This window comes from Molossus molossus, unplaced genomic scaffold (genome assembly GCF_014108415.1).
Source record: "Molossus molossus isolate mMolMol1 unplaced genomic scaffold, mMolMol1.p scaffold_m16_p_1, whole genome shotgun sequence".
Classification (NCBI taxonomy): Eukaryota; Metazoa; Chordata; class Mammalia; order Chiroptera; family Molossidae; genus Molossus; species Molossus molossus.
In genome coordinates this window covers 223,336,635-223,364,376 of record NW_023425344.1, presented here as the reverse complement: position 1 = coordinate 223,364,376, position 27,742 = coordinate 223,336,635, and the positions used below count along the sequence as shown (strand labels likewise).

The 27,742-nt window shown below is 48.1% G+C and overlaps 1 protein-coding gene across 10 annotated transcripts in view; it reads right to left on the bottom strand.

Moving 5' to 3' along the window:
• SMOC1 (SPARC related modular calcium binding 1) overlaps positions 1-27,742 on the bottom strand; it is a 145,248-nt gene that overhangs the window by 92,642 nt on the left and 24,864 nt on the right. Inside the window, exon 1 of one of the 10 annotated variants that reach the window (XM_036267571.1) lies at positions 152-358. The exons of the other annotated variants lie outside the window; for them this stretch is intronic. The gene's annotated coding sequence lies outside the window, so the exon portion shown is untranslated. Of the gene's footprint in view, positions 1-151; positions 359-27,742 lie in introns of those variants that run through there. 10 annotated transcript variants of the gene reach the window in all.

Below are 27,742 nucleotides of genomic sequence, written 5' to 3'. Positions count from 1 at the left end.
TTCATTTGGGCAAGATACTACGGCACACACAGAGGCTCGTCTTCGTATCCACGCACACAGCGGGGCGGTGTACACGGACGAGGGAGATAACAGAGGAAGAACGGCTTTATCTGCAGCCCTTGAGGAAACCCACTCCCTCACAGCACTGCACCTGGGGTGCAGCGAGCAAGGACAGGCCAACACCGACGGAAGAGGAGATCCCAGTCTCGCCATGTCTCCGAGTTACGCAGGGACTGTGTGCGCTTCAGCTGTGTTTCCTTTCATTGCGACTTCCGCTGTCATCTTGCGGTCCCGCTACGCTGGTGGTGCGCTTCATTCAGACCCCGAAACAGAAGCAGATGCATTCATGCTCAAGCACGTGTGCGTGCCTTGAAAGTCACTTACTGACAAAAGAGAAGAAGAAATCGTTTGGCCCACGTGGGACTGTCATGTGCCATAAAACCTGGTGCTGTCAGACCATCTCGGGCTGCAAATCCCCCCTGCGCCGCACAGACAAGGATTAATTACTGCTGTCCAGAGCCCAGGCTCACATCTTACTTCACACAGTGTGAGGCTGTTCTGGGCAGGAGAGAAATCCTGTTGACCCAAACTGAGCCAAGGAAAAGTAAATAGAACCATGTCAAATCCTACAGGCAGGAATGGAAGATTAGTGGGAAACCAAAGCAAGCCCACTCCCGAGGCAGAGAAAGAATGGTCCTTCCATTTTTCAACCCTTGTAGTGCCTGGGCACAGAGAAAGTCTTTCTTTTAAGGATGAAAACCTGTATTTGACTTTTGAGGATCTTTTTCTTCTAGCTCAGACATGTATAATCCTTCAGTCCAGATTTCCCTGAAACACTATACCTGATTGAGGGGACACTTACCTTTGCGGCAGCTCCTGTCTAAGAAGCAAACAAGACCGTGGGGGGGGGGGGGCGGCTGAGACTGCCCAGGAGAGCCCTCGGAGCAGCCGAGCGAGCCTGCCGACTCCCAGGCACTGGGCCCGGCTCTCGACGTGAGACAGTGCAACAGAGACTCGGCACTGGAGGCTTTTATTCCAGGCTCCAAAGAGGTTCTCAGGACTTTCTATTGGTCAATAAAATGCTCACAACATAAAGTTAAATAAAACCAAAGCAGACTATCAAACACATGTGTATGTGTGTGTAGACAGATGAGAGATAGACATATATACACACACAATACATATATGTACACTTATACACACATGGATATCTTCCTCCCACTCCAGAATAAGAGAGAGAGAGAAAACAAAAGATAGAGGAAATAGTGGCTATCTCTAAATGGTGGGGCTACAGATGGGCTGGCTTGTCTGTCTTTCCTTTGCATTTTTCTTTATTTTGTTTCCTACAATACGCATCTTTTAAGAGGGTTGAGGATGAAGCACACACAAAACTCCAAATAGCTTGACCCTACCTGCCACTTAAGCAGAGTTCCCCCAAGCTCTACCCCAGACTGGTGTCACCTCGGGAACATCAAAGCCGGAGAGCCAATGGCCTATCCGAGGCCAGGGCTGGGAGAAGCTTGCCCTAGCTTGAAGTGGGAGGGAAGGGGTAACTTCCTCTTAGTTTCTTCATCTCCGGAGACCAATCAAGTTTCCTCGTCTTCTGCATCACACACACAACGCTGGTAACGTAGGCACGGAGCACTTGGCATCTCTCCGTGCGGCGCCACGGTAAGTCTGATGGCAAGTCTGCAGCATCTGTGCAGGCAACAGCCTCGTCACCTCATCGTCTCCCTCTGCAGCTCGGATGGCACAGCAGGCAGCCGCCGGCCTTCTTGGTGGAAGGATTTCTGAACCTCCGAAGTCGGGATGGGCTCTGACCTTCCAGGCCAGAGCAGACCCGTGACAGGCTTGCCAGCAGCACTCGGCAGCCTTCGTCAAAGTCACACACGGACCCTGCGTCAGCCACCAGACTACAGGGCGAGGATGGGTGCTGAATATGTTGTCGTCTGGGGGAATGGGGAAGGAGTGGAAAGCAAAGGCTAAACATACGGCCTCGGAGGACAAGCGGCTCTGGCTTGGGGGGTGGGAGGGAAGCAGAGGGCCACTCCCATCATTCCTGAAGACGCCTTTAGAACAACAACATCCTCACATTTAGTGCCTCGCGAAATAAATCAAAATCTGCAATGTGCTTTTGTATCCTGGCTCCACAACTTGCCACATTCATCCCCTGGATAAATATGTACTGACCCCTGCACGGGCCAGGCATGGTGCTGGGCACTGGGCACGCAGTGAGGGACGCAGTGACATGGTCCCTGCTCTCGATTGTGCTGAGTCTACAAGCCTGTTGTCCATATTTCACTTGCAGACGATGTCCTTCTAGATGGAGCTGGGTCCCAAGCACAGACTTCAGAGTAGGAATAACCCCAAAGCGGATGTGCCACCCACACGCAGCAAATTCCTTGGGGAAGGTTCTTTTTGGCCTGAATCATGACACAGGTGTCCCCTACAGAAGAAAATGCCCTTTCCAAGCTGATCCAGAAACACAGATACACTCTCAAGAGAACCCAGAAAACTCACTGGAAGAGGGACTCCTGGGGGCCCCTGGCTACTTCCCGATGCTGCTAAGCTAATCAGAGAACTCGGGCTGAGTCAAGGTCCAGGGCGCCTGCCTCACCTGGCCTCCGAGAGGACTGGGCTGAGGGGAACCTGCTGGAGCACCTGGTCTTGCAGAAGAAACTATTCATTCCAGGGAAGGCAGGAAAAGACAACTTCCAAGTTGCTTTTTTATACCTCAATGGAGTATTTCCTCCCAAGTGGTGGTGTACGTTAAAGCATTTCCAAAGAAGATGCTTAAACTAGAAGCTTCTCTGCTTCAAAGCGGTTCTCCATGCCCAATCTAAATCTGTTAGGGTCTTGGCATTCACCAGAAAACTGCCCCAAAACACTGCATTTTCATGCAGGAGTTCCAAGAAAGAAGTCTGTATTTATCCAACCTAGACTATAAAGCACCTAAATGCACAGCTAAAATTTCAAAGCACTCTAAGAGAGAGTTGGAGGGAACAAAGTCATAGCAGAAATAAATTGGGGAAGGGGGGTTCTGATTTATTATATGACTTCTATGTGCCAAGGGCAAATACATAACTTCTATGTACATGCAAATTTTATAAAAATTGTTTTAATTGATTATTTAATTGACAACAACCCAAGAGATAATACTTTGCATCCCACTTGGCAATTGAGAAAACAGAGGCTCAGAGTAGTTAGACAAAGCTCAAGGTCACAGAGTCAGAATCCCAACCCAGACCTGTGACTCTGTAATCCCAGCCAACAAGAAACAAAAAACCATGTGAGGACCCAGACGAGTTCCCTCTCTGGCCTTGGACTACATCAAGGCTTGGCAATTTAAAAATCTCAGTCTCTGAAGGAGACTTGACTTGGAGTGGTGAACACACAATACAATACACAGGTGATATATTATGGAATTATACACTTGAAACCTATGTAACTTTATTAACCAATGTCACCCCAATAAATTCAATAAAAATATTTCCTTAAATAAAAACAATTAAAAATTCAAACTGATGTGGTTATGTTCTCACACAATTGAGTTAAAAAAAAAAAAATAAGGGACTTCTAATACCCAACCACCACATTCTCACCTCCTCCAGCCCTTCCCCCTGGAAAATACAGGGCAGGAGGGCGGGCAGAAGAGCAGCTTCTGGGCCCTTCACAGGCCATGGCACCTGGTTGCCAGCAGCAATCTTCCCAGAACCCAACACTTCTCACCCCCGTGGTCCAGCTCCACCCATCTTCCCAGCTTGCCTGGGTGGATTGGGGGGGGGGTCCCTCTGTCTGTCTCTTGGGGAGCTGTTTCTAACATGGTGAGGTGCAAATATCAGGGACAAAGTTCAGAGTCAATGTCATTCTATTTCTGATGCGAGGGAAGAGGCTGTCCTCATTTATGGGTTAGGGGGGAGATGGATACCAGCCTAACTCGATACCCCAACTGTCAGCCAGCAGTGAGGGTAACAAAAAGCAGATCTGAGCCTTTCACAGGACGCAGCCAAGAAGCACTATTAGGAAGGTCTCCGTGCCGTATCAGGCAGAAAACGCAGGTGTTGAGAGCACAGGTTGACCCAGTCCCTGGACTGCTGCCCTCAATCAAGATACTTCCCTCTGAGTCTCGGTTTCTTCCTCTGTTAAGAAAAGGAAATACAGCAGTTCTACTACCAAAGGTTGATCCGAGGATACAAGAGTAGGTTGGCATTTTAAAAGTTCTTCTATTTTTTTTTAATCCTCACCTGAGGATACTTTTCTATTTATCTTCAGATAGAGTGGGAGGGAGAGTCAGGGAGAGACAGGGAGAGAGAGAGAAACATCGACATGAGAGGGGCACATCGACTGGCTGCCTCCCACACGATCCCGACCAGGGCCGAACCGCAACCAAGATACATGCCCTTGGTCTGAATCGAACCTGCGACTCATTGGTCCGCGGGTGAACGCTCTACCCGCTGAGCCAAACCAGCCAGGGCCAAAATAAATCTTTAAGATACAGGTTTGGCTCAGCGGTTAGGGCGTCGGCCCACAGACCAGAGAGTCCTGGGCTCGATTCCCACCAATGGCATGTACCTGGGTTGCAGTTTGTCCCCAGCCCCAGTAGGGGTCATGTGGGTGGCGACCAGTCGATGTGTCTCTCTCACATCGATGTTTCTCTCTCTCTCTTCCCCTTTCTCTCTCTCCCGCTCCCTCTCCCCCTCCCATTCTATCTGAAGATAAATGCAAAAATGTCCTCGGGTGAAGATTAAAATAAAAAAAAGATACAGTTTTCTCTCACTGTTTTACTTCCGGTCAGTGACTCTTCCTGGAAAGAATGGGGTCGATACAGAGCTCAGGGCAGCAGTGTTTACTTTTTGTGAGATTCAGATAGCAGTTGTGGGGTCGTAATAACACTCTTCTCCCATGTAAGAAATCCATAAAACAAACCAAAGACATTTTTGACTATAGTCAGTAACAGTTGTACCATTTTTAAAATTTATAACTTTTTAGAACTTGAATATTTTCCACTTCTTCTTGTCATTGTTCTTGATGGCCCTGCCATGGGTTGACCATATAAAAAAGCATAAAAAATTAGAACGACATGCACTCATGCAAATGTAAAATACAAAGATAGAGAGTCCTACTTCGCGGAAATCCATTTATCGCGTCGAGTCTGGAACTGATTGACCGCGATAACCGAGGGCCGACTGTGAACGCGAAATAGAGGGTGAAGAGGCGCTGGCAGAAATCCAGGCCTGAGGGGTGGACAGGGGCCTGGGCTACCCCGTGGCTGTGCAGATGGAAAGAAAGAATCAACACGGGAGATGGTTAGAGGAAGATTCTGGGAACCGCTGTCACTCTCCTCTGGCTCCAGCCCAGCTCAGTAAATGGGATGTAATTAGGTCACTTCCTGCATCCCCTGTGCGGGGCCAGGAGCGGCGTCAGGCGCTGGGGGAGTGTCCTTGTCAGGGAGCAGGCTTCAGGATGCTCTCTCACCGACCAGGCTCCTCCTGGGACGGTCTCTCCAGGTCCTCCCTGGACAGGCAGCTTTCCCAAGGCCCAGTCCCAGAGGCCGGCAGCTCTGGCTCCCTGGCCCATTCCTTAGTGTCCCCAGGGCCCCTCCTCACAACTCTGACCTTCCAAACTCCAGCCCGGAGACCTGGGGGCTGGCTCCTGCCCAGGAGAAGTGTTTGGAAATGGCTGGGTGGTGTTATTCTGCACCCTGTCGGCTGCCAAAGGGAAAAAGACACCTTCCTCAAAGCCACAGTTTGGTTCAGTCCATTGAAACTAACGTTTCACAAAAGAGGACTTGGTCCCCCTTGACCCTGCTCCCAAGCACACATCGCTCTGTCCTCAGAAATGTTTCCGGCACAAGGCAAGTGCCACGCGGACCTCGAGTCGGGTGGCCCAGCAGCTGACTCATGGGATCCACCGTGCAGTCACTCTGATCGGGCCGGAGATGTGCAGAGGTGGCCAGGGCCTACCGAGAGTGTCAGCCCCTAGGGCAGGGAGGTGGGAGGCAGAGGATGGACAGAGCGGGGAATGATCCGGAAGAAGGCAGCAGAGGCACGTGTGGGTGCTGCGGCCCAGTCTTGAGGATGGACTTGAGGGTCGAGCTGCTTTCTCACGGGCTGTGGCTGCCTTTGGCCAGCCCCACCGCCTTCAGGGAGCAGCTGGGTGGACCCCCATCGAGTTCTGCACTAGACCTTACCTGGACCTCCAGAAGCGAGACCAGACACCAGGAAGAAGGTCCTTGTAAGATAGCTTCTCTCCTCCTTCCCCAGCCCGATGCCCCTGGGCCTGCCTCCTTCCACGTCCACACAGAGAGACAAGCCTCGTGGCATCTGGCCAAACTCCCAACTACTACCAAGAAGTCTCACCTGTGTTTAATGGCGACCCAAGATGCTCTTTATCGACTTGTACTTTTCCCCTGGAGAGCATCCCCCATCTCCCACTCTCCCTGGGGACTCAGATTTTTAAAGAAGCCTCCAAGATTCAATATACCCTGTGTCCAGGCTTAACTCTCAAATGGCTTCTAGAACATCTCTTTAAAACATGCACTATAGCATCCTGGACAGCACTCCGTTTCTCAGGCATCTCTGTGACCGTGTAGAGCAAGGTTTAAGAATGTGGCCTTACATACTTCACAGAATGAGAACAATTATTTCAAAAGTCCATATGGAACCAAAAAAGGCCTCGAATAGCCACAGCAATCTTGAAAAGGAAGAACAAAGTTGGAGGGATCACAATACCAGATATCAGGTTATACTACAAAGCCACTGTAATCAAAACAGCCTGGTACTGGCACAAGAACAGGCAGATAGACCAGTGGAACAGAACAGAGAACCCAGAAATGGACCCAAGGCAATATCCTCAATTAATATTTGACAAAGGTGGCAAGAGCATACAGTGGAGTAAGGTCAGCCTCTTTAATAAATGGTGTTGGGAAAATTGGACAGCTACCTGCAGAAAAATGAAACTAGACCATCAACTTACACCCTACACGAGAATAAACTCAAAATGGATAAAAGACTTAATGTGACTCATGAATCCATAAAAATCCTAGAAGAGACTGTAGGCAACAAAATTTCAGACATCATATGCAGCAGAATTTTTCCTGTCACATCACCTAAGGCAATAGAAACAAAGGAGAAAATGAACACATGGGACTACATCAAACTCAAAAGCTTCTGCACAGCGAAAGATAAAATCATCAAAATGGAAAGGCAACCCACTGTATGGGAGAGCATAATTGCCAATGATATATCAGATATGGGGTTAATTTCCAATACATATAGAGTGCTCATACAATTCCACAAATGGAAGACAAAGAATCCAATTAAAAAATGGGCAGAGGAACTAAATAGACACCTCTCCAAACAGGACATACAAATGGCTAAGAAACATATGAAGAAATGCTCATCATCACTAATCATCAGAGAGATGCAAATTAAAACAACAATGAGGTATCACCTCACACCTGTCAGAATGGCCGCCATCAACAAATCATCAAACTACAAGTGTTGGCGAGGGTGTGGAGAAAAGGGGACTCTAGTACACTGCTGGTGGGAATGTAGACTGGTGCAGCCACTATGGGAAACAATATGGTGTTACCTCAAAAAATTAAAAATTGAACTTCCATTTGACCCAGTGATCTCACTTCTAGGAATATACCCTAAGAAGCCTGAAATACTAATCAGAAACAATATATGTGCCCCCATGTTCATAGCAGCACTATTTACAATAGCTAAGATCTAGAAACAGCCCAAGTGTCCATCAGTAGACAAATGGATAAAAAAGCTGTAGTACATATACACGATGGAGTACTACGCAGCTGTAAGAAAGAAAGATCTCTTATCCTTTGAGACTACATGGAAGGAGCTGGAAAGTATCATCCTAAGTGAAACAAACCAAAGAGAGAAAGAAAGTTTCATATGATCTCACTTATTTGTGGAATATAATGAACATAACAGTCTGAGGAATGGGGTAGTCCCAGAGACGTGGAAGTGGGGTACAGACTGACAATCCCCAGGTGAGGGGGGTGGTGGGGGAGAGATAAACCACAGAACTTATATGCATGTATGCATGAACAGTGGACATGGACAACAAACTGGGGAAAGGGCAGGGAGGGAGGGGGAGGGGGGAATCAGTGGGAGGAAAAGGAGAAACATCTGTAACAAAAATTAATTAAAAAAAAAAAAGAAGAATGTGGCCTTTAGAGTCAGACCAGGTTTTCAAATCCCATCTCCACCACTTACTTGTTGTGTGACCTTGGACAGGTCTCTTAACCTCTCTGAGCCTCAGCTTTTTCATCTGTAATAAAGAGTAATTCCCATGCCTGGCTGGTGTGGCTCACTGGTTGAGTGTTGACCCATGCACCAACAGGTCATTGGTTCAGTTCCTGGTCAGGGCACATGCCCAGGTTGTGGGCCTGATCCCCAGTGGGGGGCATGCAGGAGGCAGCCAATCGATGTTTTCTCTCATCAATGTTTCTATCGCTCTCTCCCTCTTCCTCTCTCTCTAAACTCAATAAAGAAAAAGAAAAGAATAATGCCCATTCCGTGGATTTGTTGTGAATTCTAGTGAGACAATGCATATAAAGTACTTTAGCACAATGTCTGGTGCTTGATCATTAGGGTCATTCGACAGCCCTCAGACCAAAATTGAATTTATAATAATGGTGGAAAATGAGAACAAGCATAAGCATAAGAAGCATAGCTACACATGATTTAACTATTTGGGCTCTGAAGATGTGTACTATTAGTAAGTAACCCGGACAAACGCATTAATTGGGCAGAATGGATTAGTCTAGATCAGTGGTTCTCAACCTTCCTAATGCCATGACCCTTTAATACAGTTCTTCATGTTGTGGTGACCCCCAACCATAAAATTATTTTTGTTGCTACTTCATAACTGTAACTTTGCTACTACTATGTCTTAGGTGACCCCTGTGAAAGGGTCGTTCAATCCCCAAAGGGGTCGCGACCCACAGGTTGAGAACTGCTGGTCTAGATTTTCTCCCAAACTGTTATGTAGGTGGGTTCTTCCTTCACTTGCACTCTGAAATTAGGGTCCCAGGCAGCAGAGAAAGGGCCCATGGAAGAGTGCCCCCAAAGCAGGGCACACAGGAAACCCAAGGCCACATATGCACCACATGCACCAGGGACCAGAGGGTCCAGAGCTGGAGCCACACTGGAGTTTGCAAATCCAGCTGCCAAGCTGGCTGGGCTGGGCCGGACCCTCACCCCAGGCTGGCTCTGACCCTGGCCTCAAGTACACTATATAAACAAACGGGATCACGCTGACCCAGGCTATGAAGAGATTGAATTTTCGCTTTCTGAAAAAGTTGCGATTTGCCAAGAAAAACCATCTCTGATACTCACGAGACAAACCTCAAACTAAATCAGAGCCGCACGTGAGCACAGCCGAGGAAGCCGCCTGCTTCCTGGAGGAGGAGACAAGCTAGAGGTCAGTCCAACCTCCTGCTCCCCAACCCGGTGTCGGCACAGACATCCACATCCACACGGCCTCCTCCAGGCCTTGGGCAAGTCCCTTCTCCAATCTAGGCCTCAGGTCTGCAGCCCCCCGAGTTACTCAATGCCTCTCTTCTCCTCGGCGGGAATCCCTCGGCCCCAAGCCTAGCGGTCCTCCTCGCCCTCCTTGCCCAGTTCCCTGTCATCCTCTCTTCTTCTCCACACCGACCCCACCTGGTTATTCTCCTTCTGGTTTCTTCAAGGGCTACCTCTTCACTCCAATACAGGACAGGAGAGAACTCTGCCCTTTACCTGACCGAAGTGGCTTGAGAGTCCTGCCGAGTACTTGGTTCAATGTGGGCAGGGAAGGAGGACCAGATCTTTCCAGAAAACCAGAGAATGGCTGCAGAGTAGCCTCGCCCACAGCAGCTCTGCACCTCTTCTGAGGTTGTCTGGTGGGGGTGGGAGGGTTCCTCTTACCACTTCACGGGCCCGGCTCCCTGTGCTCACATTCTCGAGCATTCGCAAAACCCTTCCCGTTTGGCATTCGTGGGTCCCAGCCCACACACGGCTAGTGACCAGATGTCAATGACCTTCCAAACCAAACCCCAGGCTGGACCTTCTGAAGCCTCCTCCAATGCGTGACACTGAAACAGCACGTGGTTGGCCCGCGCTTTACAAAGCACACTGCGTGTATGACCTCAGCTGGGCATGAGAAATAGGTGCATGGGTTCAATCCTCACTTTAGTCTGTAGCTGTGGTCATGTTGTTGACCTTATCTGCGCCTCAGTCACCACAGCTGTATAATGGGCATGATAACAGAGCCATCACCTATGGATGTGGTAAGCAAAATGAAGGACACATGAAGAATGTAGCATCATGCCTGGCTCAGGCTGAGTTCTTGGGGAAGATGAGCCATTGTTGTCATCACCATAACGACATTCAGGTTCTCACAGCAACCTGTGAGCCATCGGGCAGAGCTTAACGGAGGTCCCCACAGGTGAATGTCACCACGTGAAGAGCCAGAGCATGGCTTTCAGAGAGGTCTTCTTACTCCAACGTACTGCCCACCATTCCGCATGCAAGAGTGGTTATTTGGTGTCAATGTATCATTCTGCTCAAGGAGCGACAACAGTGAGCAGGGCAAGCATGGCCCCTGCCCTGCCCTGCGAGGAGCAGAAAGTGTGCAGAGAGGAAGCTGGTTGGGGCAGATGGACAGGACGGGCCAGAAGCGCTGGCTTCCGAAGGAAAGGACACCTCGTCCTCGCAGAGCCTCCAGGACTGGGGGCCACGAGAGGGAGATACAACAAGGGAAGGAATCCAGATCTCTCCTGCACCCACTGCCTCGCTGTCCAGCCCTGTTTTTCCCACTCTCCCTTCTCTGTGCTCTTATTTACCAGACCAGCAGCCTGTCCGGCCCATGGCCTGACCTGGCCCCAGGCATAGAATCAAACACTAAGATCCAACTCGCTGTCTGGAGGGGGGCGATGGGCCCCAGCACTGAGCCTCCTCCTTCCCAAACTTCTCGGAACACGATTCAGAGGGCTGGTCCTCATAACTGTCCGAAGACTCTCCCATCAGGACAATCCTGCTTCTTGTCCTTGAAAGTTGTCATCCAAGAGAGCATAGTTCAGTTGTGTTTTGTTCTCTGGACATGCAACTTCCAGACTTTGTCAGGGATTTGGTAACCAAGTCAGGAGATGGAAAACATTTCAAAGGCTGTGATACTAACCTGTTCCACAGGCCTCAGTGCCCCAGGGCTCCTGAGATGGGGTGGGGGTGGGGGGTGGAGCCTAAGGCCCCAGGAGGCATGTCTTTGGTTGGGAAGAGCCAGGACACCACTTCAGTGTGTGCTCAGATTTTTCCAGATTTATCTTTTTTTCCTGGTGGTCTGAGGTATAAGCAGGAAACTGGGTCTCATTTCCTGCTCTGCTTATTTTGATAAGAAGAGAGTTGGAAAAAGAACAACTTCTAACCTACAATGAACTTTCCAGATAGAGCTGCCTGACCTTAACGGGGCCCCTGGAGATGCAGCCCTCCTCCTCCTCATACACCCCTCCCAGTGCTCAGTCACTCAGTCAACAACTGCCCGGGCCTGCGTGTGCCCAGCCCGGTCTCAGTGCTGGTGATAACACTCCGGGCAAGACACACACGGCCCACCCTCGTGGGCCTCCCCTCCTCGTGGGCCTCCCCTCCTCGTGGGCCGGGCCACAGAAGTACACAAATAAATGCACAGATGATTTCAGACAGGAATTTCTGTTCGGAAGACAATAGGACAGGGGAATGGCACAGCAAGTGACTGGATCATGTGGTCAAGGGAAGATGGGGGCTGACATATGAGCATAGACTTGACTGTCAAGAATGAGCATCCAACACAAAATCATGGGAGATCCTGGCTCCTCCCCTCAAGGGCCCCCAGTCTGGTGGAGAGAAAGGCACACACATGAGAGCCACGACCTGCCTTACTACTGTACCACATCCTACCTGATGGAGAGGGAGAGGGTGGGGAGGGTCAGGGGCAGATTGTGGAGGACTTGACACAGGCCAGGGCGAGAGTTTGACTTCCATCCTAAGGGCCATGCGAAGGCATTGGAGGGTTTCACAAGGGGACGAAGTGATTTGACATACTTTTTTTAAAGATTCACCCCTAACCACTGAGTTTGGCTCAGTGGTTAAAGCATCAGCCCGAGGACCAATAAGTCACAGGTTCGATTCCGGTCAAGGGCACGTACATCGGTTGTGGTTTGTCCCCAGCCCTGGTCGGGTCATGTGGGAGGCAACCAGTCAATGTGTCTCTATCACATCGATGTTTCTCTCTGTTTCTCTCTCCCTCCCTCCTACTCTATCTGATGATAAATAGAAAAATATCCCTGGGTGAGAAATAAAAAAATAAATTAAATAAAAATTCACCCCTCATGAGAAAACAAATAACCCATTGAAAAGTGAGCCAAAGACCTTAACAGAGTCACCAAAGAAGATATGCAGATGTCAAATAAGCATGAAAATATGCTCCAATCGTATGTCATCAGGGAAATGCAAATCAAAACAACAAGATACAGACCTATTAGAATGGCCAAGACTCACAGCACTGACAACACCCAGTGCCGACCAGGGTGTAGGGCAACAGAACTCCCATTCATTGCTGATGGGAATGCAAAATGGTGCGGACACTTTAGAAGACAGTTTGGCAGTTTCTTACAAAACTAGGCTTATTCTTACCACACAATCGGGCAATTGCATTCCCTGGTATTTGCCCAAAGGAGATGAAAACTTATGTTCACACAAAAGCCTGCACACAGACATTTATATCAGCTTTATTCATAATTGCCAACTTCTGGAAGCAACCAAGATGTCCTTCAGTAGGTGAATGTATAAATAAACTGTGGTACATCCAGACAATGGAATATTATTCAGTGTTAAAAAGAAATGAGCTATCAAGCCATGAAAAAAACATGGGGGAACTTAAATACATATTACTAAGTGAAAGAACCCAATCTGAAAAGGCTACCTATGGTAGGATTCCAACTGTATAAAATCCAGGAAAAGGCAAACCTACAGAGATAGTAAAAAGATCAGTGTGGGGGAAATGAACACACAGAGCATAGAGAATGTTTAGGACATTAAAAATACTCCATATGATTCTATAATGATAGATAAATGTTATCATACATTTGTCCAAACCCACAGAATATACACCACCAAGAGCCAACCCCAAGGTTCCTCAACTGTAACAAATGTAGCACTCCAGTGGGGGATGTTGACAATGGGGGAGGCCGGGCATGTGTAGGGGCAGGGGGCTTATGGGAAATCTCTGCACCTTCCTTTTAATTTTGCTGCAAACCTAAAACTACTCTAAAATATATATCTTTTTTAAAAAAAGGTTTACCCCAACTGCTGCGTGAAAAGGATAAGAAAAGAAACAGGGAGACCAATATTGAGTTTACTGAGGTTATCCAGTTTAGAGTAGGATGATTTAGTAGAAAAAAAAAGTCAATGCAACCCTGGCCGGCTTGGCTCAGTGGTTAGAGCGTCGGTCTGTGGTCCAGAGAGACCCAGGTTCAGTTCCCACTAGGGGCATGTACCTCGGTTGCAGTTTGTCCCGGCCCTGGTTGGTAGTGCTGGTGGCAGCCAGTTGATGTGTCCTTTTCACGTCAATGTCTCTCTCTCTCTCTCTCTCTCTCTCTCTCTCTCTCTCTCTCTCTCCTTCTCTCTCCGTCTCTCTCCCTCTCTCTCCCTCACACTCTATCTGAACAAAAAATGGAAAAATGTCCTTGGGTGAGGATAAAAAGAAAAAAGAAGTCAATGCAGACTGGATATAGTTTGGAGGTAGATGCAACAAGATTTGCTGATGGAACCGATGTAGGTATTGAGGAAGGAAACAAAAGAACCATGAGTGATCTCCAGAACTCTGGCTTGAGGATTGGGTGAGTGGTGGTGTCATTAACTGAGAGAAGAAAGTCTGGGGAGGACCAAGTCTGCAAGGGGAGAGCGATTTGAGGCTAAGTAAGTTATAGATGCTTATCAGACACCACAAGTAGCTGCTGTTGGAACCCTCCCAGATCCTCTATTCAAGCTGGTGCACCCACCCACCAATTACTGGAGGTACCAAAGATCCTCTCTACAGAATCACCTTGATGAAAGCAGCCACCCCACCAGAGGACACCAGGGAGGTTATGTACCCACCCCTCCAACACCCACCCAGTAGATCAGGCCGAGGCCTGATTACCTAGAACTACATCCTTTTTCTTTTTCCCTAGCTTCACTGAAGTATGACTGACAAATAAAAGTTGTATATATCTGAGGTGTAAAACATGATATTTTGAAATATGTATACGTTGTGAAATGATCACTACATCAAGTTAGTTATCATATCCATCACCTCACACAGTTACTTCTTAGGTGTGGTCAGATCACAAGATCTACTCTCTTAGCAGCTTTCAAGTGTACATTAACTCTAATCGTCACGCAGTACATTAGACCCCCGGAGCTCATTCCTCTGATAACCAGAAGTCTGTACCCTTTGACCAGCATCTCCCCGCCTCCCCGCCCAGCCCCGGTAACCACCGCTCTGCTCTCTGGTTCTGAGTGCCACTCGTGGAGACTCCATGCGTGAGGAAGTGGCACCACGCCCTTGTTTAGCTGCTTCTCTGACTCTGTCCTGCTTCCCTCAACCCCTCTCCCCAGAGAGCATACCCGTGTGCCTTGGGCTCTGCCTGCAACTGGGGAACCCAACCAAGTCACCTCAATGACGACGTCCAATAGGAACTGTCCGAGGAGTCTAGAGGTCAGGGCTGGGGATGTAAATGTGAAGCCATGGGACTCGACCTCACCGGGGGGATGAGCACAGCTGGAGACGGAGGGTCGAGGACCACGGCATGGGCAGTGCCACGCCGAGAGCGGGCGAACGGAAGGAAGCAGCCACGGGGACTGAGAAGGGAAACCCAGTGAGATCCAAGGAGAGGCGGCAAGTCTCTCGCTCCTTCTAGTCTACACCACGTCACCCCACGCACCTCCACCACCAGCCCCTATCTGCGCCTGGGATAGAAACCAATGAGAGGAAACTCATGTTTACGTGGAAATGGTTTGCTGAATTTACTCAAACATTTATGGAGTCCTACTGTGAGCCGGGTGGTGAGCTGGCATGGAGGGTGTGTGGTAAAGATGGCCCAGCCCCTCCCCAGGAGCCCACCTAGGAGAGGAGAGAGTCAGCAGCTAAATGAAGTTCAGTGCAACAACCAATGGGAGGCAGAAAGTCAGAGGTCGAGTCTGTTGGTTTTCTGTTATCTCCTCTGCTTACTCCCCTCCCCTGGCAGATGTACCCTCTCCTCCACCACACCAAAAACAGAGCGAGAGTTCTCTCCTCATGAGCTGACACCACGTCGAGCAGCTTCTCAAACTGTAAGGTGCGTGCGAATCACCTTTGGACCATGTTAGCATGCAGATTCCCCTTCAGTCGGTCTGGAGGGGCCTGGGATGCTGCATTTCTCATGTCTCTAGTTGATGCCAGTGGACCACACTTTGAGCATCAGTGTGTAGAGAACACATTACTCCCAACAGCAATGGTCAAAGGCAATAGCAGGAGGTCAGCCTGAGCCATGACTTGCCCCAGGTCAGCCAGTTCCTGTAGCAGGAAGGGTTCGGTTCAGCTAACCCTGGGCCACATTCCAGCATTTCATGCAGCAGCATGCACTGAGCCTGAGCACATCATGATGCACAGGACACCCTCATGCATGACGAGAAGAGTAAAAGAAACAGGTAACTATATCCACCCTGTCTACTGAGCTCGCCGACTCTCTGCCAGGCACTGTGCAAAGGACACTAAGTATATTTCCAGTCTATCAGCCCGGCTTGCACTGATATCTTACCTACAAGAAAGCTCCAGAGATCACGTTACTAGCCCAGGACGACACAGCCCTTACCCAGGCAGTCCTACCCTAAAGCCTGGCTTCTGCATCATGACAGCTGAGCTGCCTCTTCAATGAGCTAATGAAAGATGAAGCCCACCGCTTTGAGCTGGGCACTGCCTGTCTGCAACAGACCTCTGGGTTGCAGAGGTAGGAGGTCGGGGAAGATGGAAGCTGTGTGCCCAGAGGGGCATCCCATGACCACAGCCTGCCTAATTCATCCAGAGCACCCCAGGGGTCCCAGGGTGGGGGCCTCCTTCCCTTGCTCCCCCTCCCCCATCCTCATGCCTTGCCTGCTGTTTCTGGTTGCCACCACAAAGCACTGGAGGCCCCAAGACCCTCTGAGCCATTTTATAAAAGAAAAGAAACACATGAGAAGCATCAGTTCTTTCTCCAGCTGGATGCAGTGAGACCACCCAAGTGAGGGCCCCAGCCCAGCCCCCGGGAATGCTCTTGGGTTGGAAACAGAAAACTAATAATATTCTCCTGGGGTTATGTCAGCCCTCTCCCTCCCCAGAACACAAAGCCCTGCACAGATATGGGATTTCATTCGCCCTTCTCGCAGACAGTCCAGAGAAGGGAGGGGGGCGGCCTTGCCACCAGGCTGGGAGCCCCCACAGATACAGGACACAGCCTGCTACCTCTGAGACCCCAGGACGCAGGGCCCAGGGGCTCGGAACCTGACACAGCAGGGGTGTGCAATAAATGTCTGTTCAATGAATTGATGTCTCCTCTGTTCTGCTGGGAAACTTGGCCCAGAACAGAGAAGAAATCATCACTCCGAACTGCACAGTGGAGTAAGTGGAAATGAAAAACTGTGTCCTGGAAGGTCCGGGCATACTACCTGAGAGGTGAGGGCTATTGGGCTGCCAGTCCTCTCCACCAGCTTGCAAGGTCTTGCCCCTGATGTGCCGACCCATGATGGAACAACCAAGGCCGAAATCTGCGGAGCTGGGGGCTGCTCCCCTCCCTGCCCTGGCCTCCCCAGGCTGTGGCCTGGTGGGGAAGCAGAGCTCAGGCACGAAGATGGTGTGAAGGAAGGTAGTTCATGGCCCAGTCTAGGCACCCAAGTGTGGGCGCTCATCCCTAAGGGGGTAAGTGTCTCTCAGGAGTCAGGGTGTGTCAAACACTCTAAGAAACCCAGTGCTAAGGAGCACAGAGCAGAGCTCCCCTTCTGGACAGTGACTGTGAACTGGCTTAGAGAATGGGGAGAGCCAGGCTGGGGTGGCTCAGCTGGTTGAGCATCGTCCCATGCACCAGGCAGTCGCCAGTTCCATTCCTGGTCAGGGCACGTGCCGGGGCTGTGGGCTGGATCCCCAGTAGGTGGTGTGCAGGAGACGCCAATCATTGTTTCTCAATCAATAATGTTTATATCTCTCCCTCTCCCTTCTTCTCTCTGAAATCAATTTTTAAAAACCTATTTTAAAAAAAAGAAAAAAAAAGAATGTATAGAATTTCGACAGGTCCTCCATCTACTACCCTTTCCCTGTGCTGTGCCCGCTGCGTAGGGCACCTCCCTCCCTCCCTCTTCCCTGAGGGAGCCCTCCTGCTCCAGACCTCCCTGGACCATCTCGCCCTCCGGGAGGCCCGCCTACCTCTCTGACCTTCCAAACGGAGCCAGAGCCCCGGGGCCAAGCAGCTCTCCTTTGCAGCTCCCCCCAGGCGGCAGCTGTATTTCAGTGGTGTGATTATCTTAGTGCCTCCCCCACCAGACATCTACTCCGTGGTGGCAGCAGCTGTGTGTGCCTCGTTCTCATGGTTGCATCCTCACCTGGGCTGTGTCTGGCACGGAGCAGAAAGCAGCTCGATACCAACGTGCTGGATGAATGTTAGAGTAATGCTGGGAGGACAGAGCAGTGGCTTTGTGAGTGGAGCAAATAGTTCGCACATGGCAGGAAACTGTGGCGATGTACCAGCATATGAATTATGACTCCTAGTCCCATGTCTGCAACAGCCCTGTATCAATAACAGCATAGGGGCTGCCTGCTTCCAGTGAGGCCCCCGGCTCACGGGCACCTGCCGGATTTGCATATCTATAACACCCACGGTCCGGCGGGTGGCGAGGACAGAGCCAGCAAGGGCACTAATCATATCTAGGAGGAGCACATTAAGGTTCCTTCATCACAGAGTGAATCAGAGCAAAGCCCTAAAGAAACCGATCACGGAGTTTCCAGCACTGGCCCTGGCCCTGCTGCAGGGGAGGACGCTGTCCTGTCTGCACATCCAGACCTGCTAGAGGCTCTGGGCCTCGCTCTGATGAGATTCCGATCGGAAGCCATTCCACCGCAACAGCCTTGGCAGCACCGGGGGGAGAGCCCCCCACACCTCCCAGGGGACCACAGACAGGGCCGCACCCACCTTGGTGTTAAGGTGTGATGTGTGTCTCCTATCCCGACTCCAGGAGAGGGGGGAGTGGGAGAGGGAGAAAGAGAGAGAAAGTTGTCTTCATAGGATAATTTAGTCCAGATGGTTATGTTAATTCTATATTGGATAATCCTCCAAATTTAGGTTGAAATGTTAAATAATTATATAATAAAAATACATTTAAAAAAAAAAAATCTACCTCTGGCAGGTTTCCACCGGTTTCGTCAAAGCCAGCAGAATGATCGAGGCCGGATTCCCTACAGGTCTCAGGCCTCGTGGAAGCTTCCACAGCTGTGACCTGAGCACGAGATGTGGCGTCACTGTCAGAGCTTGGTGCCCAGCTCCACATGCACGAGCCAAGTGACCTTGGGCATAGGTCAAGTTTAATATACCCATTTCCTCTGCACGTCCACGGAATGTAAACAACCAGGAGAAATGGTATGATATGACATGTGTGCCGGGCGCCTTCTAGGTCTCTGTAAATATTAGTAGTAATAATTGCTGTGGTTAAAATAATAATCGTTATCACTTTTTTAAAAATAATTTTTCTTTATTGATTTTAGAGAGAGAGGAAGGAAGAGGGAGAGATAGATAGAAACACTGATGAGAGAGAACATCTACTGGCCGCCTCCTGCATGCCCCGCACTGGGGATCAAGCCCACAACCTGGGCATGTGCCCTGAACGGGAATCGAACCGGTGACCTCTTGATGCATGGGTGGACACTCAACCACTGAGCCACATCAGCCAGGCCATTATCACTTTTTAAAGCACAGAAGTCAAAAAAGGTTTAGGGTCCATGCAGGAAGTAACATCCCCCTTGGCTGGAATACAGGCTGCACTGGGGAGACACAGGCTGGGGAGATAGAATCCAAATTGGAGGAAGGGACTGGGAGGGTTGTACCAGGAGTCTGGGTATAATTCTTCACCCCCACGGGGAACACCTGGGTTTCTGAGCATCTTCTTTGTCCCAGAATAGGAGAGGGCTGCTTCGTCCAGCTCTTCCCATGGGCCTCACCTGGCTACACAAGGAAGAAAAAGGGTTTCCCAATGGGAATCCAGCCCCATGAGAAAAAAGATTCCACCTCTTTCTACAAGAAGTAGCCCTAAATCAGCACTTCTCCAGCCCACCCCAAGTGGGTGTGCCCCAGAGGCAGCAGCAAAAACAAACAGAAAAACAACCAGATGGCTTAAACTCCAGAGAAGTGGGAACCAGAGACACCAGGGCACCGCTCCCTTGAGGATCCACATTGACAGAAAGAAGATGTGTCCTTATTCCTGCCTCATTTGTCTGAGGGTGTCTGATATCCTGGGAAGTACCCCAAGCCCCTTAAAATGCTGCAGTTCAGAAGGGACACAGAGCTTTGTCTGCAGCTCAACACTCCATGGTCTTTGCCAGCTGCACTGCTCTGAAGAGTGTCACCTCTCGGAATAATAATAGTAATGGCAAACGTTTTTTTTTAATCCTCACCCGAGGACATTTTTCCACTTTTTGTTCAGATAGAGTGGGAGTGAGAGAGAGACAGAGAGAGAGAGAGAAACATTGACGTGAAAGGGACACATTGAGTGGCCGCCACCCGCATGACCCAAGCAGGGCCAGGGACAAACTGCAACTTCTTCAAAGTTTAGTTTTCAATTTACGTAGAGTAAATGAAATATTCTGTTTTGGTGCACAGTTCTGAGTTTTGGCAAATGTATGGAGTTGTGTAACTGTCACACTGAAGATACAGAGCGGTTCTGTCACCCCCAGATTCTTTTGTGTTGCTCCTTTTTTTTTTTGGTGGTATATGCTCTTAGCGGGAACCGAACCCGGGTCTCTCTGGACCGCAGGCTGACGCTCTAACCGCTGAGCCAAACCGGCCAGGGTGGCAAACTTTTTTACTGCCAGGCACTGTCCTAAGAGTTTAACATGTTAATTCATTTAACTCTCAATAAAGTCCTGTCAGGTAGGTACGTTTTACAGATTTTAAAGGTGAAGAAACTGAGGCACTGGGAAGTTCTGTTACTTGGCCAAGGTCCCCAACTGGTGAGTGATAGAGCTACTCACAGAATCCAGCCTGTGTGACTCTAGGGTTCATGGTCAAAACCACATCATACAGCCCTGGCCAAGTGCCTCAGTTGGTTGGAGCATCATTCCATACACCAGAAGGTTGCAGGTTCGATTCCTGGTCAAGGCGCACACCTAGGTTGTGGGTTCAATCTTCAGTCAAGGCACATACAGGAAGCAAACAATCCAAGTCTCTCTCTCACATTGATGTATCTCTCTGTCTCTCTCCCCCTGCCTCTCTCTAAATATATCATTGGGTGAGGCTTAAAGAAACAAAATAAAACACATCATTAGGCAGGAAGGAAGGGGAAGCAAGGCTTTGTTTTTTAGAGAGGACATTGCATGCTGCCTCCCCCTCAGACTTGCACTGTGTTCATTCCACACCTAACACTCAGTAACTGAATGTGTGCTGTGTGCTCAGAAGCTCTCTTCGGAATCACTCCTCATAGCCCTTTGGAAAAGACACCCAGGTTCACTAGCCTCATGCCCACTGCTCAGGAGATTTTATTCACACAGAATCCCCCCAAAATGTTTGCCATTTTAAAAAAGAGAGTAAAACACCTCTCCAAACAGGACATACAAATGGCTAAGAGACATATGAAGAAATGCTCAACATCACTAATCATCAGAGACATGCAAATTAAAACAACAATGAGGTATCACCTCACACCTGTCAGAATGGCCGCCATCAACAAATCATCAAACTACAAGTATTGGTGAGGGTGTGGAGAAAAGGGGACTCTAGTGCACTGCTGGTGGGAATGCAGACTGGTGCAGCCACTATGGAAAACAATATGGTGCTACCTCAAAAAATTAAAAATTGAACTGCCATTTGACCCAATGATCCGACTTCTAGGAATATACCCTAAGAAGCCTGAAACACCAATCAGAAAGAATATATGTACCCCCATGTTCGTAGCAGCACTATTTATAATAGCTAAGATCTGTCAACAGCCCAAATGTCCATCAGTAGACAAATGGATAAAAAAGCTGTAGTACATATACACAATGGAGTACTACGCAGCTGTAAGAAAGAAAGATCTCTTATCCTTTGAGACGACATGGAGGGACCTGGAAAGTATCATCTTAAGTGAAACAAGCCAAACAGAGAAAGACAAGTATCATATGATCTCACTTATTCGTGGAATATAATGAACATAACAGTCTGAGGAATGGGGTAGTCCCAGAGATATGGAAGTGGGGTACAGACTGACAATCCCCAGAAGAGGGGGTGGTGGGGGAGAGATAAACCACAGAACTTATATGCATGTGTGCATGAACAATGGACATGGACAACAAAGCTGTGGACAGGGCAGGGAGGAAGGGGGGTGGGGAATCAGTGGGGGGAAAAGGAGAAATATCTGTAACAAAAATAAATTAATTAATAAAAAATAAAAATGCGTTAGAAAAAAATAATAATAAAAAAGAGAGTAAGAAAAAGAATAAGTCAGAACAGTTTAACTGGTTTTTTTTAAAGCCTTTTTCAAATGAACTGATGTGTTACTGGCCAAATTTTAACTCACTGGACACTGCCAACCATTGTCTTGTGGTCTCAAGGATTTTGCACAACATTCAGTCATAAAACTTCGCCCAGGTCATATCTCTGTGTGTATTTAAATGGTTTCTAAACATGTCATTTGTTGACTAAGAAGCTCTCTGTGCTTTGCTTTGTTGTCGTTGCTTAGCTGAGGCTGCACATGTCTGTCCACGTGAAACTCTACAAGCAAGTCGAGTCCAGAGCGGCACGAGCCGCAGCCAGACCTCGGGCACATCCGTGAGGCCAGTCTGCTCGTCGAAGCGTTTTGGTCAATTCAGAGTCCATTATAACTTATCACATCGTGGTAACAGCCGATTATTGACAGTCTGGGGCCTTATTATAAATCTGGATACTTCTTCCCAGACTGGTGTGTGTGTGTGTGTGTGTGTGTGTGTGTGTGTGTGTGTGTGAGAGAGAGAGAAGGAACAGTTATTAAATACTGCTAGTAATTCAACTTTGAAATAAAAATATCTTACGACCCTCTTTTCAAATTTCTGGGTTTAAGTCAAGTGTATTCTGCCACTGCAAAGGAAATCAGGACTTTCTCAATGCTTTATAAAAGGACAACAAAAACCGGTGAAAGTTAGATAAACTCAAATTGATCAAATATCATTGAACCCATCTGACCGATGTGAGAGAAAGGTCAAGAAAGACTCCAAAGGTTTGTTACAACTGTAAAGATGTCGTTGTCACTGATTAAGTTGGGGGAAACTACAGGGTACATGGGTCTAGCCCGTTGGTGGGGAAAATCTGGACTTTGGTTTTGATCATTTTTGGTGTCCGATACCTATCAGACACCCACCGTAGAGATGGCGACGAGGAAGCTGGCTGTTTGACGTGGACATATCCAGGCTGGAGATATAGATGTGAGATAGCTCTGCATCTAGATGCTATTTAAACCGTAACATTAGATGAGATTAGCAAAGGAATCAATGAAGAAGAGTTCCAAGGGCTGGGCTGAAGAACTCCAGTGTTTAGAGGTGGGGGCAGGAGAGGAGGGGGATGGGGAGCATCTGGGAAGGTAGGACAAGAACCGAGAGCGATGTCCCGGGAACTAAAGGAGGCGGCAAACAAGTGTGTGGAGTGCTGCTGAAAACCTAGTCGGATGAGGACTGAACAACGATCTTGGAACTAGCCAGCTTGGAGGCCAATGCGACGCTGCCGAGTTGTCTCAGGGAAAGGACAGAGACAAAACCTGAACGGTGTGAGCTCAAGAGCAGGTGGAGCAACCAGCAGAAGGCTGCACAGACAACCCTTCGGAGTTTGCTATCGAGGGCGGCAGGGTAATGGGGTGTCACAAGAAGATGACATGAGAGGAATCACAGCAGGTTTGAAACTGAAGAACTGATTCTGACTGGGTGGGGGGGCAACAGTGATAGAGAAGACAGAGAGGCAATTGCCAAAGTAATGTCCTCGCGTGGGTGCAAGGAGATGAGATCTGGCGCCAGCGTGGAGGTTTCCTGGGCAGACGCAGTGGCAATTCATCCACAGTGACAGCGGACAGGTGGGGTATTTGGGGACAGAAATGGGTAAAGCTGGAGATGTAGTGATGGCAGCCTGCAGAAGCTGTCTCCTCTCGCCTGTGCCACCAGCTGGGATTGAGAAGTAAGTTTGCATTAGAGGTTGAGGAGCACATGTGAGACCTAGTCCTCTAGAACGAAGGGAGAGTGGATGCCCTAGAGAAACCAAACCGAACTGCCAGTGAACACGAGATAAACAGGAACAAATTCCCAGTGAGAATAGTCCGAATGGTCTCATTAAGGAGCATTCCAGTTGGAGACGGGGCAAATCTAACAGATGGACGGAGACACTCTGGTCGCCGGGCCCCGTGAGAGGGAGCCTTCTCTGATGACAAAGCAGCTGTTTTGTTTCCTTTCTTCCTCGTGGCACCTACTTCTGATTGTTTGGCTTTTTAGGAGCATTTCACATCTATCAATAACTAGAACAGGCAAGTGACAAAAGAGTCTGACCACTGTGAAGGAGTCTTAGTTTTTGCAGTGGTCACGAAATCCTCAGTAGAGACACATCTGGCCCAGCTCCCAGTTTTTGTGAATATAAAGCCTTATTTACTTTATAACAACCACACCCATTCTTTTGCATTTTGTTTGTGGCTGCTCTCATTACAATGGCACAGTTGAGTCCTAGAGACCCTAAGGCTCTCAAACCTAAAATATTTACTCTTTACCAAAAAAAAAAAAAAAGGTTGCCTACCCCTGATTTAGAGCAGTGGTTCTCAGACTTGACTGTGTATCAGAATCACCTCTAGGATTGTTAAAAACAGATTACTGGGCCCAACACTAAGAATTCCTGATTCAATAGGTCTGAGTTGGGGCCCAAATTCACATTGGTAACAAATTCCCAGGTGACACCGCTGCTGCTAGTCCCGAGACCACACTTTGAGAACCACTGGCTTAGAGACAGCCCTGAACACATCACCATCGGCCTACTGTGCTCACATCACAAGGATTTTATTTGGGACTCTAGTGAACTTGAACTTTTCCGTTCTAACTCTAGGTCCAAATGCATAAACAGATATTAAAGGGAAAAAAACACAACTATTTTTTTTTTTTTTTAATTCTCTAAACAGGCAAGGAATGAGCCAAGGAGATAAGGGAACATAAACCTCACATCACCCCTCGGTCTCACGCAACCCTCGCCAGGGTTTCTCTAAGGGCTGTATGGACGGATCTTATTAGCAGCTCTGGAAAAGGAAGCTTGTTTTCTCTTGCTTTAGAAGAACATCAGAAGTCCCTCACTCAGAGCAAAATTAGATCAACAAAATGTGCGCCCTTGTGCCGAGGCTGAGCATGTTTCATCCAAATCAATTCTGTCCCACGACTGCTCTGGCCGAAAGGCGCCCGGGGCCTTTGGACGCACGCGCAGTCCAAGCAGGGTTGCCAGGACAAAAGAAAACACAGAATGCCTAGTTAATCAGGAATTTCAAATAAGCAGTGAATAGATTTTTAGGAAAAGTGTATCCCATGCACTATTTGGGACATACATGTGCTAAAAAATAAAAAATAAAAATCACTGTTTATCTAAAATTCAAAATAAATAGGTATCCTGATTTTATCTGGCAGGCCTAACTCTAAGGTTCCCCAAAGAATCCAACCATGTTTTACTTTATTTGGTCTTCCTAGAAAGCTGACCAAGAGTACATAATTCACAGGTGTATGTATTTTGGATATAAGTGAAAAATCCACCATGTTTCCCCTCTCAGGAGAATACAGTGTAGTAGAAAGGAAAAAAGGTACAGAAATTATTTTGTTACCAGCAAGCCAACCCTACAAGTGGAATTACATAATCAAGACGCCAGAGGCGTGGAGCTCCCCCCCCCCGCCCCAGGGCTGTGTGCCCTACACTAGGCCCCCTGAGGCTGTCATCTGGGTTTCTTTCTGCAAAGCCATTTCATTGGCCAACTGTCAGTTGCCAGTGTCTCCATGTGTTAGCCTTTAGCTATCCCTCCTGCAACTTCCTAATTTGATGCTTCCAATTTTCAAGTGAATTTAAAGGAATACACTTGTTCAAATCGTGCTTAAACTGAAAATAAACAGGCCCTCAATGAAAGCCTGGATATCTCTCCTCTGCAGAAAACAGTCACACCCGATGAAAGATAAAGACCCACTGGAGCCTGAACAGGCATGCAACCGGGAGGGTAAAGAAAGGGGCGTGTCCAACATGAGAAAAAGCTGAAAGAGCCTCTTCCTGTGCCCTCTCTCCTGCCTGGAAGGCAATATTACAGCCAGAGCTCCAGAAACCGCCCTGTGACCTTGAGAAAGGAAGCCACGATCTAAGGATGATGGCAAGACAGCTATGCAAGAGAATAAACCCAGATATAACTAAGCCTGAACTTGAGTTTAATTCATTGCAGCCAGACACCATTCCTAAATGCTCCAGGCTCAGGGTATATCAAAATATAAAGAAACACCAAAACAAGTTTACCAAAGTTCTGTTAAATTTTAAATGCAATTGACCCTTAAATAACGTGGAGGTTAGGGACACCGACCTCCATGCAGTCAAAAATCTGCATGACTTTTGACTCCCCCAAAACTTAACTACTAACAACCTACTGTTGACTAAAAGCTTTACCAACAGCATAAACAGTCAATTAACTGTTTTTATGTTCTATGTATTATACACTGTATTCCTGCAGTAAAGAAAATGTTATTAAGAAAATCATAAAAAAGAGAAAATATATTTACAGTATTCATTGAAAAAAATCGCCACATAAGTAGACCCACAGAGTTCAAACCCATGTTGTTCAAGGGTCAATTGTATATACACTTGACAAACAAATGGGTTTTTTCCACATACAAAAATTATGTTCCACTTAACTTCTTTCGAGCCTATAAATTGTGACTGTATGTGTAACCTCATTTGGAAACAATGTCCAAAACATTTTAATAGAAATGCAATTTAAAACCATAATGAGATGCCACATACCTGTGCCAAAAATAAATATGAATAAATAAAAATTAATGACAATACCAAGTGCTGATGAGGATGCAGAACAACTAGAACCCTCATGTGCTGATGATGGGAATACAAACTGGCACAGCCACTCTGGACAAGAGTTGGGCAGCTTCTGTCCGGCGGGTGTGGCTCAGTAGTTGAGCATCGACCCATCTACTCAGAGGTCGCAGGTTCAATTCCCTGTCAGGGCACACGCCCAGGTTGTGAGCTGATCCCCAGTAGGGGGCATGCAGGAGGCGGCCAATCCATGTTCTTTCTCATCAATGTTTCTCTCTCTCTCTCCCTCTCCCTTCCTCTCTTTCTTTCTCTAAAATCAATAAAGAAAAAAAAACAATTTTTTTAAAGAGTTGGGCAGCTTCTCATAAAGTGAGTTGTACACTTCCTTATGACCCGGCAATCCCACTCCTAGAAACGAAAACTCATATTCATACAAAAACCTGCACATGGATGTTTCTAGCAGCTTTATTCATAAGCGCCCCAAACTGCAAACAACCCAAATATCTTCTACTGATGAGTGGATAAACAAACCGAGATATATACTCAGCAATAAAACTACTGATACATGCAGTAACATGGATGAATCTCAAATGCACTAACACACGTGAAAGAAGCCAGACTCAAAAGACTAGAATTCACTTCTACGACATTCTGGAAAAGGCAAAACTACAGCGGTTGTCAGGGTTAAGGTAGGATGGGTCGATGAAAAGGAGCAACACAGCCCTGGCCGGTTTGGCTCAGCAGTTGAGCGTCAACCTGCGGACCAGAGAGTCCCGGGTTCGATTCCCACTAGGGGCACGTACCACCAAAAAAAAAAAAAGGAGCAACACAAAAGAATCTGGGGGTGACAGAACCGCTCTGTATCTTCAGTGTGACAGTTACACAACTCCGTACATTTGCCAAAGCTCAGAACTGTGCACCAAAACAGAATATTTCATTTACTCTACGTAAATTGAAAACTAAATTTTGAAGAAGTTGGAATGAGGGGCCTTTAGGAAAATAGTTGTGGGCTGCATGGTTTTCCTGGGGTATCCACCTTGGACCCAGTCTCAGTGTCTGCCCCGATCTATTCCATCCCCACCCCCTACCCACAGGCACTGTTTGGACATTCTTCCAGAGTCTAATACAGTGGTAGGCAGAGAGGATTCTCCATCCAAACCCTGGACACATTCTAATACCAGCCACTAACTGGCACCCCTGAAATGCAGAACAATAGCCATATTGTATGCAGCTCCATACAGGCCACTGTATAAACATTAGCAACAAGTTCCATGGTGACTCCCCGCTACTGGCCTTTGCAGCTGCCCGACTCCCAGGACTTGAGGATCTGCCCAGGGTAACATGGAGTCTGGACACGGTTCAATGTGTCAGTCTTAAATCTATAGTTCATAACAGCCTCAGTCCTTGGAAACTCTGGTAATAACACACACAACAGACCACTCCCACAGAGGTCCCCAGGGTCAGGCTTCC